This window comes from Rhincodon typus, chromosome 2 (genome assembly GCF_021869965.1).
Source record: "Rhincodon typus isolate 14 chromosome 2, sRhiTyp1.1, whole genome shotgun sequence".
In the NCBI taxonomy this organism is placed as follows: Eukaryota; Metazoa; Chordata; class Chondrichthyes; order Orectolobiformes; family Rhincodontidae; genus Rhincodon; species Rhincodon typus.
In genome coordinates, this window is record NC_063333.1 from 22,637,426 (window position 1) to 22,654,870 (window position 17,445).

Genomic DNA, 17,445 nt, shown 5'->3' on the forward strand with positions numbered 1-17,445 from the left:
GTTATGCAGTTGTGTTTGTGTTCCCACTTGCATGTTGTACAGGCTCCTAATCCTGGGCTGGTGATTATGCTTCACAGGCTACTAGACAATAAGATGGGTAGAGAGGCTGTTATATGAGGTGTGTATGGGGTGGTGCATGATTACAGTATCGATGGGGGTAAAGGCTTTAGTGCATCTTTTGACACTGGAAACATAGTAACCTTGTACACGCTATGTTCCAAGCCTATTTAAAAAGTGATCTACTCTTCTCATGAAATCTGGCCCAGTGTTATAAGGAACATGGTTCCATATTCAGGTAATTTGATTTCATAATAAATTAAATCCATTTTATTTGTATGTAGCAGAATCCACAGTGAAACTGGTGCCTCTGAACATTGTCTAGCATCATTTGAAATTCTCAGTTGAAAACTGAAAGGTTATTTGACTTGGCTGACATTAAAATTGATGATGTTAAGACTTTCAGAAACTTTGTGTGATGCTGCCACAGATCAATAATGGTCAATGAAAATGTGAATGTCAATAGTATCAATTGCTTCCCAGCAAAAGCCAATGAGTTGAAACAGCTCAGGATGAGTAATTGATTGGTTCGCAGTAGTAATATTTTTCCAAAGTACTTTAAAAACACATTTTTATCAAATGTTGATCTCTGAATGCAAGGTGTAATTAATTATATGCTGAATATTACTTATAAATGTTTTGTCATCTATATAAATGATTTGGATGTGAACATAGGAGAGATGGTTAGCAAGTTTGCATTGAGTATAGGAGTTGGGTCATGTTGAAGCTGTACAGGACATTTATTAGGCCACATTAGGAATACTGAGTTCAGTTCTGGTCTCCCTGCTATCGGAAGATGTTGTGAAACTTGAAAGGGTTCAGAAAAGATTTACAAGGATGTTGCCAGGGATGGAGGGTTTAAACTATAGGGAGAGGCCTATTTTCCCTGGAGCTTTGGAGGCTGAGGGGTGACCTTATAGAGGTTTATAAAATCATGAGAGGCATAGATAGAGTAGCAGAGTCCAAAACTAGAGGAAACAGGTTTAAGCTGAGAGGGGAAAGATTTAAAAGGGACCTAAGGGGCAACTTTTTCACGCAGAGTGTGATGCGTGTATGGAATGAGCTATCAGAGGAAGTGGTGGAGGCTGGTACAATTACAGCATTTAAAAGGCATCTGATTGGGTACATGAATAGGAAGGATTTAGAGAGATAAGGGCCAAATGCTGGCAAGTAGGACTAGATTAATTTAGGATATCTAGTCGGCATGCATGAGTTGGACTGAAGGGTCTGTTTCCGTGCTATACAGCTCTATGACTATATGATTCTAAGTGTAATGATTATTTTTTGTTGACAGACACTGTGGAATCAATACCAAGGAACATCCATGGTGGAACACATCTAATGGGAAGGTGTAACTCCAGTGTTTTAAATTTAAATTATTAACGTGTTTGGAACCAAAACGATTTGTCTTTGCTTATATTTGATCGTAAAAATTGCATCAACCTAATGCTTTACTGGGACATGTCTTGACATTTTTATTGTTCTGTAGCAGGATTATTCTTGGCCAATCCATGTGGCAGTGCAAATAGTACTTATCACTCTAAGGTTAATTGAGGTCACTTTGTGTTAAAAGTCTACTTGAGTCGTCTGCTGTTGAATGGAAATAGCTCTGATCTCGTCAATTTACAATGTACATGTTTATTGTTTTCCATTCCTGTTTAGTAATGGAGAGTGGGCAAACAAGTGGAGTTGAGGCCAAGATGAGATCAGCCGTGATCATATCAAATGGCTGAGCAGGCTTGAGGGGCTGAATTGCCTATTGCTATTGCTCGTTCTTATTTTCTTAGTTGCTCAAAACATAGGCCATTGCTTGTTTCAGTCACAGCTTCTGCAAGGTTATTTTAAGTGAATATCAGTGTACAAGCATAAGGGACTATCTTAACCATCTCTGCTCTGAGAAAGCTGGGCACATGGGATTTAATCACTGAAGTTTGCAGCTCTTTCTGCAGGTTCTGATTATAACCTTCTATTTTGAGTAGATGGAAAAAAGGTCCAGACAATTATGAGATGCATAGACAGAGGAGACTATGAGAACCATTTCCCCATGGCAGACATGTCTAAGACCAGAGGGCATAAGTTTACGGGGAGAAGTAAGTGGTTTTGAGGAAACCTGAGATGAAAAAAAACTAACCCAGAGGGTGGTAGAAAAGTGGAATATGCTGCCTGACATGGTGGTGGAGGCAGGCACTCTTGCAACATTTAAGAAGCATCTGGATGCACACTTTAAATGCCAGGATACGGACCAAGTACAGGTAAGAGGGATTAGTGTAGTTTGGTGTTTGTTAGTCGGCATTGATATGGTGGGCCAAAGAGCCCATTTCTTTGTTGTATCACTCTATGACAAAACTGTTTTGATTTGAACTCCCTATAAAAAAAATTTCCTCAATGAGTTAACTTCTACAGATAAATTCTTAATCCCAATGCTTTGAAACATGAGGTTGTATTGGCCCCAGCTGGACAACAAATTAATTTACTGCTACTGGAACGTTCATGACAGATGTTAAACTAACTGCTCTATAGTTTCATAGAACATAGAACATTACAGCGCAGTACAGGCCCTTCGGCCCTCGATGTTGCGCCGACCTGTGAAACCAATCTGAAGCCCATCTAACCTAAACTATTCCATTATCATCCATATGTTTATCTAATGACCATTTAAATGCCCTTAAAGTTGGCGATTCTACTACTTTTGCAGGTAGGGCATTCCACACCCTTACTACTCTCTGAGTAAAGAACCTACCTCTGACATCTGTCCTATATCTATCACCCCTCAATTTAAAGCTATGTCCCCTCGTGCTAGCCATCACCATCCGAGGAAAAAGGCTCCCACTGTCCACCCTATCTAATCCTCTGATCATCTTGTATGTCTCTATTAAGTCACCTCTTAACCTTCTTCTCTCTAACAAAAACAGCCTCAAGTCCCTCAACCTTTCCTCATAAGACCTTCCCTCCATACCAGGCAACATTCTGGTAAATCTCCTCTGCACCCTTTCCAATGCTTCCACATCCTTCCTATAATGCGGTGACCAGAACTGTACGCAATACTCCAAGTGCGGCCACACCAGAGTTTTGTACAGCTGCAACATGACCTCATGGCTCCGAAACTCAATCCCTCTACCAATAAAACCTAACATACCGTACGCCTTCTTAACAACGCTATCAACCTGGGTGGCAACTTTCAGTGATCTATTCACATGGACACCGAGATCTCTCTGCTCATCCACACTACCAAGAATCTTACCATTAGCCCAGTACTCTGTATTCCTGTTACTCCTTCCAAAGTGAATCACCTCACACTTTTCCGCATTAAACTCCATTTGCCACCTCTCAGTCCAGCTCTGCAGCTTATCTATGTCCCTCTGTAACCTACAACATCCTTCTGCACTAGCCACAACTCCACCGACTTTGGTGTCATCCGCAAATTTACTAACCCATCCTTCTACGCCCTCATCCAGGTCATTTATAAAAATGACAAACAGCAGTGGCCCCAAAACAGATCCTTGAGGTACACCACTAGTAACTGAACTTCCTACTTTCTTCGTCCCGTTTGAAAAAAACGAGTTACATGAGCAATCTTCCATTCCAATGGAACTTTTCCAGAATCCTGGGAATTTTGAAGTATTATACTCAATGCATATACTCTCTCTGCTGCCAGTTCTTTTAGGACCTTCGGGTGTAGGCCATCATGCCCGGGACCTGTCTGCCTTTAATCTCAATAGTTTACTTAGTACTTCTTCCCTAGTGTTGGTAACACTTTAAGTTCCTCCTTTACTATAAACTCTGCATTACCTGTTTCTATTGGGATGGTTTTAGTGTCCTCCACTGTGAAAAGTGAGACAAAATATTGTCACCACCATTTCTGTGTTCCCCACTATTAACTCCCCAGTCTTGCCCTCCAAGGGTCTAACACTCACTTTGGTTACTCTTTTCCTTTTTGTATACTCATAGCTTTTGCTATTTTTGTTTATATTTTATGCTAGTTGGTTTGGAAAATTTGAATAACTCCTTAAATGTCTGCCCCTGTTTATTTGCATTTTTTTAGTCTTTCTGTTCAGTCCACGAGGGCCAAATCTATCCTCATGCCTATGTAATGACCTTTTTTCAGTACCAGAACACTCGTGAGTGGTAGTCAAGTTTCTTATCCTCAAATTGAATTTGAAATTCCAGCATGTTATGATTATTTCTCCCGAGAGGATTCTTTAATGTAAGATAATTAATCCCTTCTCATTATACAATATTAAATCCAAAATAGCCTGTTCCCTGGTTGATTCCCCAACATAAAGCTCCAGGAACAAATTTTTAAGACACTGTCCGAACTCATCCTTGAGGTTACCCTTACCAATTTGGTTATTTTGGTCTAAATACATATTAAAATTTCCCAGAGTATTATTGTGCCTTTCTTACAACTCTCCTGGATTTCCAGGTTTATACCGTAACCTACTGTGTAGTTACTGTTAGGGGGGGGACAATAGATTACTCCCATCAGTGACTTCTTTCCCTTGCTTTTTTTATGTCTACCCAGACTTATTCTATGTCTTGATCTCCAGTGCCAAATCATTGCTCACTACAGCACTGATAGACTCCTTTACTAAAACAGAGCTACACTTCCTTCCTGTCTATCTTTCTAAAACATTGACTAGCCTTGAATATTCAACACCCGTACCTGGTCTCTCTGCAACATGTCTCAGTAATTGCCACCAAATCATATCCATTTGTCTCTATTTATACTGTTAACTCTTTATTTTATTCTGAAAGCTATACGCATTTCGACAAATCCTTTAAGTTTATCCTATTATTAATTTTCCCTACACTTGTACAATTCTTTAGTGCAATATGACATTCATGTGCTCTGTCCTTTCATTTTCTAAGAATCACCTTCATCACTAACCTATTCTCCTATCTTTTCCTTCCATTTGATTTTGTTTCAAATTTTCTATGCAATTGAACCCTCCTCCCCAACTATTTAGTTTAAAGCCCTATCTACAGCCTTAGTTAAGCAGCTTGCCAGGACTCTGGTCACAGCATGATTCTAGTGAGGTCTGTCTCCCCAGTACTGGTGCTGTGTCCCTTGAGTTTAACTCATTTCTCCTGCAGCAATCTTTGAGCCACGCATTTTGCCTCTTTAATCTTTTTGACCATGTGCCAATTAAGTCATAGCTCAGATAGTAATCGAGAAATTATTACCTTTGCTTTTTGCTCTAGTTTTGCTTTTTAATTTAGCACAATATTCCCTCACCAGAGCGTCTTTCCTCATTCTACTTATATCATTGGTACCTACATGGCCCGTAACAAACGGATATTTCCCTTCCCACTCCAAGTTTCTCTGCAGCCCAGATGAGATATCCTGAACACTGCCATCAGGTCAGCAACAGAGCCTTTGGAACTCTGGCTACAGAGAACAATGTCTAATCCCATGGTTTTATAATCCCCAATTATGATTACATTTCTCCTTTCTATCCTCATTTCAATGGCTCCCTTTACCAGGGTGCCACAGTCAGTTTGCTCATCCTCCCTGTAGTCCCTGATCTTGTTCACACAGAGGGCAAGATTATGCTTCTGAGATGTTTTAATTTCTTGAACACACTGCAGAATTTATAGAGCAAAGAATGCTTCTCTGGTCAGAAGTGAGATGTGTTGGTATCTGATGATAGATGTCTCACATTGTGTTAACCTCTGTACTTTAAGTCTACTACTTGCCTTGGTTCTGAGTGGTGTTTTGACTTTGATTTTTTTCACCTTGTGTTAGTCAAATTATGCCACTGTTGTAATTTTTTTAAAAAATGTATTCATTTTTCAAATTTTTTTGTGGTTTTTCCTGATAATAGTAAACCATTTTAACGTTACTTTGTTTAGTGACTAGAGCAACTTAAGCCTTCTTTTAACTTCTCAAACTATATTTTTTTCTTAAATGAAAGAATTTTCACCTCTCCTTTGAAGGACTTAACTTAGTTTGGGTGTACAATATTGACCCATGCATCTCAGGTTTTTTAATTGGATTTTTCCCCTTGTAGCTCTCGCAAGGTTCTCCATGATCTACATAAGCTTTTTCAGTAGTTTTACTATTTTTAGCTGTTTTGTGCTTTTATCGGTAGGATTAGTACTGCTTTCAGTGCTACAGCCTTTTTAACTGCTGACCAGTGCAGTTCCAGAAGCAAACAGATTCTATGTGCTTTCTGCATGAAATGTATTTAAAGATACATTCACAATTTTCTGACTGGAATTGTTTAATCATCCTTCTCATTGGATAGCATAAGTTATGATCCCTGCTGATTGCCATGCTGGGCAAGTCAAACCCTGAATGAAACCTAGCTTGATAGATCATATGTTTAATTTTTGCGGTTGGTTACCGTGATGGTTGGTCACTGACCTGGAAATGTTCTTTAACAGAACATAATTTTATTACACAAAAGAAAATCAAAATTAATTTTTATATAAAACACAGTTAGAACAATCTGCAAAAACAGCAAAATAAAGTATCAATCTGTTTCCCAACACTATCTTTTAACAAAAACTAAATTCCAGAGAAATTCCACTCCTAATTCAACTCCAAGGTTTTACTTAACTGACTCTTCGCAATTTATTTTCTTTGAGTGCACTGGCATGAACTTTCCAGAATTCTAATGGCCTAAACCTTTTCAGTTCTGACAACTCAAAGATTTACATACAATGTCTTTCACTTAGAAGCTTCACAAACTAAAACACTTTGCCAAAGGCGGCTATGTTTGCTTGAACAAGAAGCTTGATGCTTCAGCTAGAAGAAGCTGTTCTTCCTTTTGAAATGTCCTCCTGATTCTTACAAACTGATCTCCAAGCTTAAACCGATGGCTTTCTGATCTTTTGTAAGCTCATCAATATAATCATTCCATCCATTTAATACAACAGCGATCCAGTTCTGAAGAAGCATCCCAGCGGATTCAGAACATTAACTCTTTTTCTCCTTCTGCAGATGCTGCTGTTATGGACCAGACCAGATCTCCTCAAAATATCTTAAGAAGGCAGCCTACGCCCTGACTTTTCCTTGTTTTAAAGGCAAATGTAAAGTGTCTGTTCCAGATGCAATGTGACTGGTCAAACTACTCAATGTTAAGCAAAACACAATTTATTTAAATACTAATTAAAATACAACCAAAGAAAGAGGAATTTAGAATAACCTAACTCTAGGGGAAAACTTAAAAGAATATTAGATGCAGTACCTATTACTAATTGACTGTTCCAATATAGCAACATCCCATAAACACACTCCTTGGCAAAAAAGGAAAATTCAGACACAGATTCTCGCATGCAGTTTTCCAATCCAGGAGGAAAAAACATTAAGACAGAATTCAGAGAGAGTAGAAGCCAGGAGACATTCACTGAAGCTTTCAATTCTGTTGAGACCCCAACAGCTTCTGATGCTACTGAAAACCAAACTCCAGAAATCCTGATCTGTGAGAACTGGCCGCACACATTCAGGCTGTTAAGAAAAACCCAAGGCCTCCTAAAATGTTAACTCAAGTGGTCTTCAGTAGCCAGCTTTGTACCTCTGCCTTACATAGAGATATACAGCACAGAAAGAGACTCTTTGGTCTAACTCGTCCACGCCGACCAGATATCCTAAATAAATCTAGTCCCATTTGCCAGCATTTGGCCCTTATCCCTCTAAACCCTTCCTATTCATATACCCATCCATTTGCCTTTTAAATGTTGTAATTGAACCAGCCTCCACCACTTCTTCTGGTGGCTCATTCCATACACGCACCACCCTCTGTATGAAAAAAGTTGCCCCTTAGGTCCCTTTTAAATCTTCCTCCTCTCACCTTAAACCTATACCCTCTAGACTTGGGCTCTCCCAACCCAGGGAAAAGACCTTGTCTATTTACCGTATCCATACCCCTCATGATTTTATAAACATCTATAAGGTCACCCCTCAGCCTCTGATGCTTCAGGGAAAATAGGCCCAGAGTCTTCAGCCTCTCCCTATAGCTCAAACCTTCTATCCCTGGTAACATCCTTGTTAATATTTTCTTAACCCTTTCAATTTCACAAAATCCTTCCTATAGCAGGAGACCAGAACTGCATGCAGTATTCCAATAGTGGCCTAACCAATGTCCTGTACAGCCACAGCGTGACCTCCCAACTCCTATACTCAAAGCATTGATCAATAAAGGCAAGCATACCAAACGCCTTCTTCACTATCCTTTCTATCTGCAACTCTACTTTCAAGGAAGTATGAACGTGTACTCCAAGGTCTCTTTGTTCAGCAACACTTCCCAGGACCTTATCATTAAGTGTATAAGTCCTGCCCTGATGTGCCTTTCCAAAATGCAGCACCTCACATTTACTAAATTAAACGCTATCTGCCACTCCTCGGCCCATTGGCCCATCTGATCAAGATTCTGTTGTACACTGAGGTAACCTTCTTTGCTGTCCACTCCATGTCCAATTTTTGGCGTAATCTGCAAACATACTAACCACTTGGCCTGTTGAGTCTGATCTGACATTCAATAAGATCATGGCTGATCTGATTTTAATCTCAACTCTACATTGCTGCATGCCCACAATAATCTTTCATCCCATTGGTCATCAAAAATGTATTTACCTTTGCCTGAAAATATTTAGAGATTCTGCATCCACTACCTTTTGGAGAAGGGAATTCCAAAGACTCAACCCTCTGGGAGAATTTTTTTCCTCATCTCTGTTTTAAATGGGTGACCCCTTATTTTGAAACTATGCCCCCTCATCTTGTCATATAAGGGGTGGCCCAGTGGCTCAGTGGTTAGCACTGCTGCCTCACAGCGCAAGGGACCCGGGTTCAATTCCACCCTCCAGCACCTGTCTGTGTGGAGTTTGCACATTCTCCCCATGTCTGTGTGGGTTTCCTCCGGATGCTGCAGTTTCTTCCCGCAGTCCAAAGATGTGCAGGGTAGGTGGATTGGCCGTGTAAATTGCCCATACTGTTCAGGGATATGCAGCTTAGGTGGGTTATAAGGGGATGGGTCTGGGTGGGATTCTCCAAGGGTGGACTTGCTGGGCTGAATGGCCTGTTTCAACACTGCAGGGATTCTATGTCTATGTCTCATTCTAGATTCTTACACAAGAGGAAATATCCTCTCCACACCCACCTGACCAAGTCTGTTTCAATTAAGTCACCTCTGACTCTTCTAAACTCCAGTGGTTCCCACACCAACATTTCTGTTGCAGGCCTGTTGGGAGTGTTCCAGCAAGCCTCAGCACAACCTCAAAGAACAGTTTCTGAGTTTTCGCTTGGGGACCCTGCAGCCTCTGAGACTCAACAACAAGTTCAGTAACATTAGAGCCTCAACCATCCTTCCATGTTTTTTACACACCCCCATACCCAGTCATGTTATGAGTCCTGCCCTGATGTGCCTTTCCAAAATGCAGCATCTCACATTTATTAAATTAAACGCTATCTGCCACTCCTAACACTCCATATTATGACTTGGGTTGCTTTAAACACAGTCAACCCATTTCACCCACTCTCAGGCCTATTACCATATCACATGGTTTGCTTTCAGAACATACTACCTATCCTCTGGTACCTTCAGGTCTCATCACTTATTCAGTTTCTCTTCTGTACAGACCCGCCATCCATAATTCCCTCGTTTAGTTACCTCTTTCATATTCCTCTCTTACGCTCTCTGAGCTCCATTTCCACCTATCCACTCACCTCTCCCTTCCACCACCCCATCCCCAAATCTTTTCTTCAGCATATATACCACTTTTTCCTAGCTGCTATCAGTTCTGACTCGAAATGTTAAATCTTTCTTCCCACAGATGCTGCCAGACCTGCTGAGTTTCACACCCAATTTCTGATTTTGTTCCAGAGGATACAGGTCTGGCCTGTCTAGCCTTTCCTCATAAGGCAATTCACTCATCTCTAGTAAACCTTCTCTGAACTGCTTCCAAAGTATTAACATCCTTCCATAAGTACAGTTACCAATAGCATACAGAGTACTGAAAATGAGGACATATTAATGCCCGATATAACTGAAGCATAATCGCTGTAGAGTTACATTCAATTCTCCACTCATACATTCTATGGGCTTTCCTGATAACCTGCTATACCTCTATACAAACCTTCTGTAATTCGTGTATGATACCCAGATCTCTCTGCATCTTAGAACTCAGCAACATCTCACCTGTTGATGTTGATGACACTCAACTGTCCACCACTAGCTCCTCTGTCAAACTGTTCATTACCTTTGAACTATCACAGTCATTGTCCAACATCCTGCTTTGGATGAACAGAACTTCCCCAAACTAAATATTGGAAAGACCAATGACATTGCCTTTAGTTCCCACACTCAAAATCTGTTCTTAACCACTGCTTGAGGCTGAACCTGACCATTCACACCTAGTAAACTATTTTACCCAGAGATTAGCATTCAACCTCTATCTAATCATTACTGAGCCAATCTACTTAAATTGGGGGAAGGCTAATTACATCAATATTAGGCAGGAACTGTAGAATAGGCAAAATGTAGATTGGAGCAGCTGTCTGAGGGAAATCCATATCTGTCATGTGGGAATCTTTTAAAGGCCAGTTGGTTAGAGTTCAGAACCAGCATGTTAATCAAAAAGAGAAAGGAGGCATATGTAAGGTTTTGGAAACTGAAGACAGATGGAACCCTCAAAAAATCTAAAGGAAGAACGAAACAACTTAAGCAAGGAGTTAGGAGGGCTAAAAGAGGCCTTGAAATGTCCTTGGCAAACAGGAGTAAGGAAAATCCCAAGGCATTTTATACGTATATAGAAGCAAGAGGGTAGCCAGGGAAAGGGTGGGTCCACTCAAGAACAAAGGAGGGAATTTATGCATGGAGCTGGAGAAGATGGATGAAGTCCTTGATAAATACTTTGCATCTGTATTTACAAAGGAGGACACGGTGGATGGTGGTCTGGACAGGGGTATCTTGATATTCTTGGGCATGCTAATATAAAAAAGGTTTTGGGTGTTTTGAAAAGCATTAAGGTAGACAAGTCCCTTGGACCTGATGGAATCGTCCCAGAGGGAGGCAAGGGAGGAAATTCCTGGGGCCTTGTATGAAATCTTTGAATCCTCTTTAGTTACAGGTGAGGTCCCAGATGTCTGGAGAATAGCCAATGTTGTTCTTTTGTTTAAGAAGGCCAACAGGGATAATCTGGGAAATTACAAGTCAGTGAGCATTATGTCAGTGGTAGGGAATTATTGGAGAAGATTCTTAGGGACAGGATTTACTCAGACTTGGAAAAATATGGACTTATTAGCGAACAGCAGCATAGCTTTGTGCAGGGGAGGTCATGTATTCCAAATTTGATTGAAATTTTTGAGAAAATGACAAACATGACTGCTGAGGACAAGGCAGTAGATGTTGTCAATATGAAACTAAGCGAGACTTTTGAAAAGGTCCCTCCTGGTAGGCTGATACAAAAGTTGAAGTCAAATGGGATCCACGGTAACCAAGATGGATACAGAACTAGATTAGTCATAGAAGACAGAGTAGCAGTGGAAGAGTATTTTTAGATTGGAGATCTGTGACTAGTGGTGTGCTGCAGGGATCAGTGCTAGGACCCCTGTGTTTGTAATATATATAAATGATTTGGATGAGAATGTAGGTGGCCTGATTAGTAAGTTTGTGAATGGCACAAAGATTAGGGCAGCTGTGGATAGTGAGGAGGATTGCCAGAGGATACTGCAGAATATAGATAGGCCAGAGATTTGGGCAGAGATATGGCAGGTGGAATTTAGTCTGGACAAAAGCAAGGTGATGCATTTTGGAAGATCTAATGCAAGAGGGAAGTATACAGTAAATGACAGGATGCTTAGAAGCATCAACATAAAAAAGGAATCAAGGCATACAGGTCCCAAGTTAATTGAAAGTGGTAACACAAGTGAATAAAGTGGTCAAGAAGGCATATGGCATGCTTGCCTTCATAGAGTATATAAATTGGCAAATCATGTTGCAGCTGTAAAGAACTTTAGTTAGACTATATTTGGAATATTGTTCTGGTCATCACATTACCAAAATGATGTGGATGCTTTGGACAGGGTACAGAAAAGGTCTACCAGGATGTTTCAGAGATAGTAGGAACTGCAGATACTGGAGAATCTGAGATAACAAGGTGTAGAGCTGGATGAACACAGCAGGCCAAGCAGCATCAGAGGAGCAGGAAGGCTGGCGTTTCCGGACTAGACCCTTCTTCTACCAGGATGTTGCCTGGTTTGAAGGGTATTAGTTATGAGGAGACATTGGACAAACTTGTTTGTTTTCACTTGAATGTCAAAGGATGATGATAGAAGTTTACAAAATTATGAGAGACATGGATAGAATGGATAGTCATTCTCCCAGGGTAAAAATATTAATTATTAGTGGACAGAGGTTTAAGATAAAAGGCAGTAAGTTTAAAGAAGATATGACAGGCAAGTTTTTACATAGAAGGTGGTAAGATCCTGGAATGCACTGCCAGAGTAGATGATGGAAATAGATGCAATAGCAACGTTGAAGAGGCATCTTGGCAAATACATGAGTAGGCAGGGAATAGAGGGTTATGGACAGCATAGAGGCAAAAGACTTTTCATTTAAAAAGGTGTCATGTGTCGGTGCAGGCAATGGCCTAGTGGTACTATCATCAGACAATTCATCCAGAGACCCAGGTAATTCTCTGGAGACCTGTGTTTGAAAACTGCCATGGCAGATGGGGGAGTTTGAATTCAATAATAATGTGAAAATAAGCATTAAATAATGACCATGAAACCATTGCCGATTGTCAGGAAAAACCTATCTGGTTCACTGATGTTCTTTAAGGAATGAAATCAGCCATCCTTATCTGTCTGGCCTACATGTGACCCCAGACCCACAGCAACATTGAATTGACTCTTAACTGCCCTTGGGCAATTAGGGATGAGCAATAAATGTTGGTCCAGCCAGGGATGCCCACATCCCATGAAAAAATAAAGAAAAGGCTTGGTGGACCAAAGGGCTTGTTCCTGTGCTGTATTGTTCTTTATCCCTCCACTGCTGTAACATTTCCCAGATTATGTTCTGCTGACTTGCTTGTCCACGTCTTTGTTACCTCTAAACTTGACCATTTCAACTCTCTCCCGTCCTGCTTCCCATAATCTTCCAATGCTCTGCTGTCCACATTCTCACTTGCACCTCGCACTGTTCAGCCATCATCTAGATGGGCCCACAATACAGAACTTCAGCTGGTTGGCTGAGGAGCAACAGCAAGGGCACTGTCAAAATGTCAGAGGTATGAGCATGAGTGCTGAAATTCTGAGAGCACAGTTGACAGGGCCATGTACCAGTGAGTTACTGGCTTGAGGTGGCATGTCAGTAATGTTAGTAATTAATTGGAAGATAAATTGTTGGTCTGCCAAGGGAGCCTGAATTTTTCCTTGAGCCCTGGTGTCTGACAACAGTATGAGCCTACATCATCAAACATGGCTGACATGGCATCAAACATAGCTCACATGACCCCAATTTGAGCTTCAATTGTAGCCCATGGATGTTAAGGTGCAGCATGACAGGCTGGAAAAGATAGAACTCAAGCTGTGTGCAAAGCACTGTGCCAAGGTGGAGATGAACTCCTCCACTCTCTTTAACAATGAGAATAGAATCTATGGGATGCTGGCCAATGCCATAAGAAGCTATGCGCATATCCATCAGTGTTCTTTTATAAACCACCACATCAAAGTCTTCATCCGCGACATGTGTAGCTAAACTTACCCATCACGTGTTTCCCTGTCATCATTAGCCTCCGAACCTTATTGGTCATTAATTTGGAAATTCTCCTGTAACGTCCAGACTGGATCCTGTGATGTAGTTGCCATTGTCGACACACTGGCCAGATTGTAGTTCAAATCTGTGCTGAGACTCACATCACTTGCTAAATTGTAGAAGAGATCATGCCATATTGGTAATGTCACGATGAAAGACGAAAAGAGGAGGAAGTTTTAACCAAGGTTGCAGTGTGTTCAGATGTGGTTATTTTTAATTGCCCTCTGAAATGCCCGAGCAAACTATTCATTTCAAGGACAATTAAGAATAGGAATCAAATGATCTTGATTATTGCCTTCCCAGTGAGTCCCAAATCCTGTGCAAGTTTAGAAAAAATCCCAGCTGTATATTATCATATCAGGTACACAGGGCACCAAAATTTGAGCTGGAGTTTGCAAGAGTTGAATAAAATGACAGTGCTTCCTTTGATGTCGAAGACTGGATTTTTTTTCATTCAAGGTGGAAAACAGGAGCGAGAAACCTTTCTTCCCCAGACTCTTACTTCCGTTGCAATTTTTTGGGGTGGGCACTTGTTTGGGAAGGAGTTGCATTTCCCAGATGATTAAAGCTTGCAGAAGGAGGAGTGGAGATAGGTCTCAGACTTAACTAAAACTGCTGCTTATCTGCAGAAAGTTTGTGCCAAAGCCTGCCACTGCACCATGAGGACACAAGATGGCACAGAGCAGCCAAAGGCCTGGCAGCCAGGACAGGGCTAGAAGGCAGCCACCTGATGCTACAGCAGGGTTGCTTCTCTCTTCTCCAATATCACCTTTGTCCTGTGAGGTGACTAACAACTCCTGACACCAGACATGGTGCTCTCTGTGCCCACACTGCCTCGTCAGGTGTGACCCTCAAGTGTTGTCCAGTAGCAGTAAAGTTGAATTCTGTCACCTGGATAATGCAACCACCAGTGAAATGACATGGGCAGAGGCAGGACAATCTCTGTAAAGAAGCACAGCCTCCTTTGCCATTGGTTCTTGGTCATCCACAGTTCTCTTTGCCTGTGCATGTAGACCCTGTGCTCATGCTGCTGCTTCTTTCTCCTTCATACTCCTCATTCCTCTCATCGAGCCTTATGATATTATACTGCTCCCCCCAACCCACTCCCGTATAGGCTGCTGTTACTCATCTACAGTGGCCAAGATCACTGAGGATGCAACACCCATTCCTACCTGTACCCTTCCTGTTGCTCAACTGATATCCAAACAGATAGCCCAATACTTTGATGCCAACATGCTGCTAGGCGATGCTTGGAGAATGAGGACTCCTGAACTAGCAGGTTTCTTAATTCTACTTCCTCCAGTGATCTGTAATAAACGTTTAACTACACAGAGTAAGACCTTTAAACTTTATAAGCCATTTTTACTTATAAATTCTTCACACCTCCAATCTGTAATTCACACTTCCATGCAGCTGGTCTGAGTCAGACAGCAGCTAAGCCATGGCCATCTACCAGAAAATTAAAAAAATAACTTACGTCTAGCTCTTAATTAGTTGATGTGGTCTTTAATGAGCATCTTAACTAAAGACAGCCTTTTCCATGGGAAAATATCTGAGGCAAGAAATGCGGAAATATGCATCTGTGACTTTTTTTAACCCCTGTTCCCGCTTTCTTTAGAGTTACTTGGAACAAGAAAAATCTGGTCGCAAGTATTGCTCTTATCTTTTACGATGAGGCTGCACGGACTGGTCAGGAGGAAGGGTCACTGGACTCAAAATGTTAACTCAGTTTTCTCTTTACACATATTGCCACACTTGGTGAGTTTCTTGAGCAATTTCTGTTTTTATTTTGGCCAGGAAGCAGTTATTGGGCCTCTGAAAACAGAAAGGAATTTGTGGAAAACAGGAGATTCATAGATGTGCCATGTGCTGTTTGCCTACTATGCCAGTTAATGGCATGAGAGAGAGAAGGGTTTGAGGTGGTGCATAAGGTTGGAACTTATCCTCATCGCAAATGTTTTCAGCAACATTGGATGTAACAATTTAAATCACATGATCCTGATCACTGTCTCCTCCAAAGGGGCTAGGAAAGGCTGGCATGACTGTTTTTCAACCCCTCACCCCCTATTGCTGGGTCTCCTTTGCTCCCTGTGGTTATTTTCAAAAGACAGAATAGATACGAAGGAAGCACTCAGTGGTTAGCACTGCTGCCTCACAGTGCCATGGCTCCTGGGTTTGATTCTGGCTTTTGGTCACTGCATGGAATTTGCATATTCTCCCAGTGTCTGTGTGGATTTCAGCCAGCTAATCCTGTTTTCTTCCACAGTCCAAAGATGTGCAGGCTAGGTGGATTGGCCATGCTAAATTGCCCCATAGTGACCAGGGATGTGCAGGATAGGGGGATTAGCCATGGTAAATATGGAGATATGGGGACAGGGTGGGGGGCTGTGTCTGGGTGGGACATTCTTCGGAGGATCAGTGCAGACTCGATCAGCTGAATGGCCTCTTACCACGCTGCAGGGATTCTATGAGGAGTAGTTGTAATAATAAAGAATTAGTAGAATTATAAAGGTTTTTGGCTCAGAAAATCAGGAAGTAGAATCAGACGGAGATTAGGAATAGCAAGGGGAAAAAATGTTGGTAGAAATAATTTATAGGCTTCCAAAAAGTAGTTATAATGTTGGACAGGGCATTAAACAATAAATTATTGCAGCTTGGAGCAAAGGTACTGAAACAGTTATGGAAGACATCAATCTTCATATAGATTGGGCCAATCAAATTGGCAAAAATATTTCCCTGTAACAATATGTTGGAGAACTCAGAGAATCCCTACTGTGTGGAAGCAGGCCATTCAGCCCATCAAGCCCACCCTGACCCTCCGAAGAGCATCCCACCCAGACTCACAGTCCCTCCCTATCTCTTTAACCCTGCATTTCCAATGGCTACTCCACCAAGCCTGCATATCCCTGAATGCTATGGGCAATTCACAATGACCAATCCACCTAACGTGCTCAACTTTGGACAGTGGGAGGAAACTGAAGCAATCGGAGGAAACCCACGCAGACTTGGGGAGAATGTGCAAACTCCGCACAGACAGTTCCTCAAGGCTGGAGCGAACCTGGGTCTCTGGTGTTGTGCACCAGCAGTGCTAACGACTGAGCCACCATGCCACCCGACTGTATACCCTTCGTTAACTGCAATGTCTGTTGAAGATAATTCCCATTTGCGAACAATGGAAGTACAGACCAGCCATTACTTATCTTCATGGCTGAAGTGTAAGAGTTTGATTTACTCCAGGATAATGAGCCAGTAACAAAGAATGTTGGTTAAGTCTAAGCTATGGCAAGTATGCCAGTTCAGTGCACCCATACTGACTAGGGTTAAAACTATTTTAGATCTAGTATTGTGCAATGAGGCAGGGATAATTAGTAATGTCAGAATAAAAGATCCAATGGGAAATAGAGATCATAATTTAATTGAATTCCATACTAAGTTTGTAAATAATACACTCCTTTCACAAACAAAAGCAATCAACATAAACAAGATCAACTGCTTAACAATGAGGGAAGTACTGGCTAATGTTGATTGGTAAATAGAGTAAAAGGTTTGATAGCAAATACAGAGTGGAAACCATTCAAAGTAGTAATTCAAAAAACTTAAAATTATTAATTCCATTGAAAAATAAAATCTC

At 41.3% G+C, this 17,445-nt stretch overlaps 1 protein-coding gene across 1 annotated transcript in view; it reads left to right on the top strand.

Moving 5' to 3' along the window:
• LOC109931663 (GTP-binding protein 4) overlaps positions 1–17,445 on the top strand; it is a 78,865-nt gene that overhangs the window by 8,350 nt on the left and 53,070 nt on the right. The gene's annotated exons all lie outside the window — the stretch shown is intronic.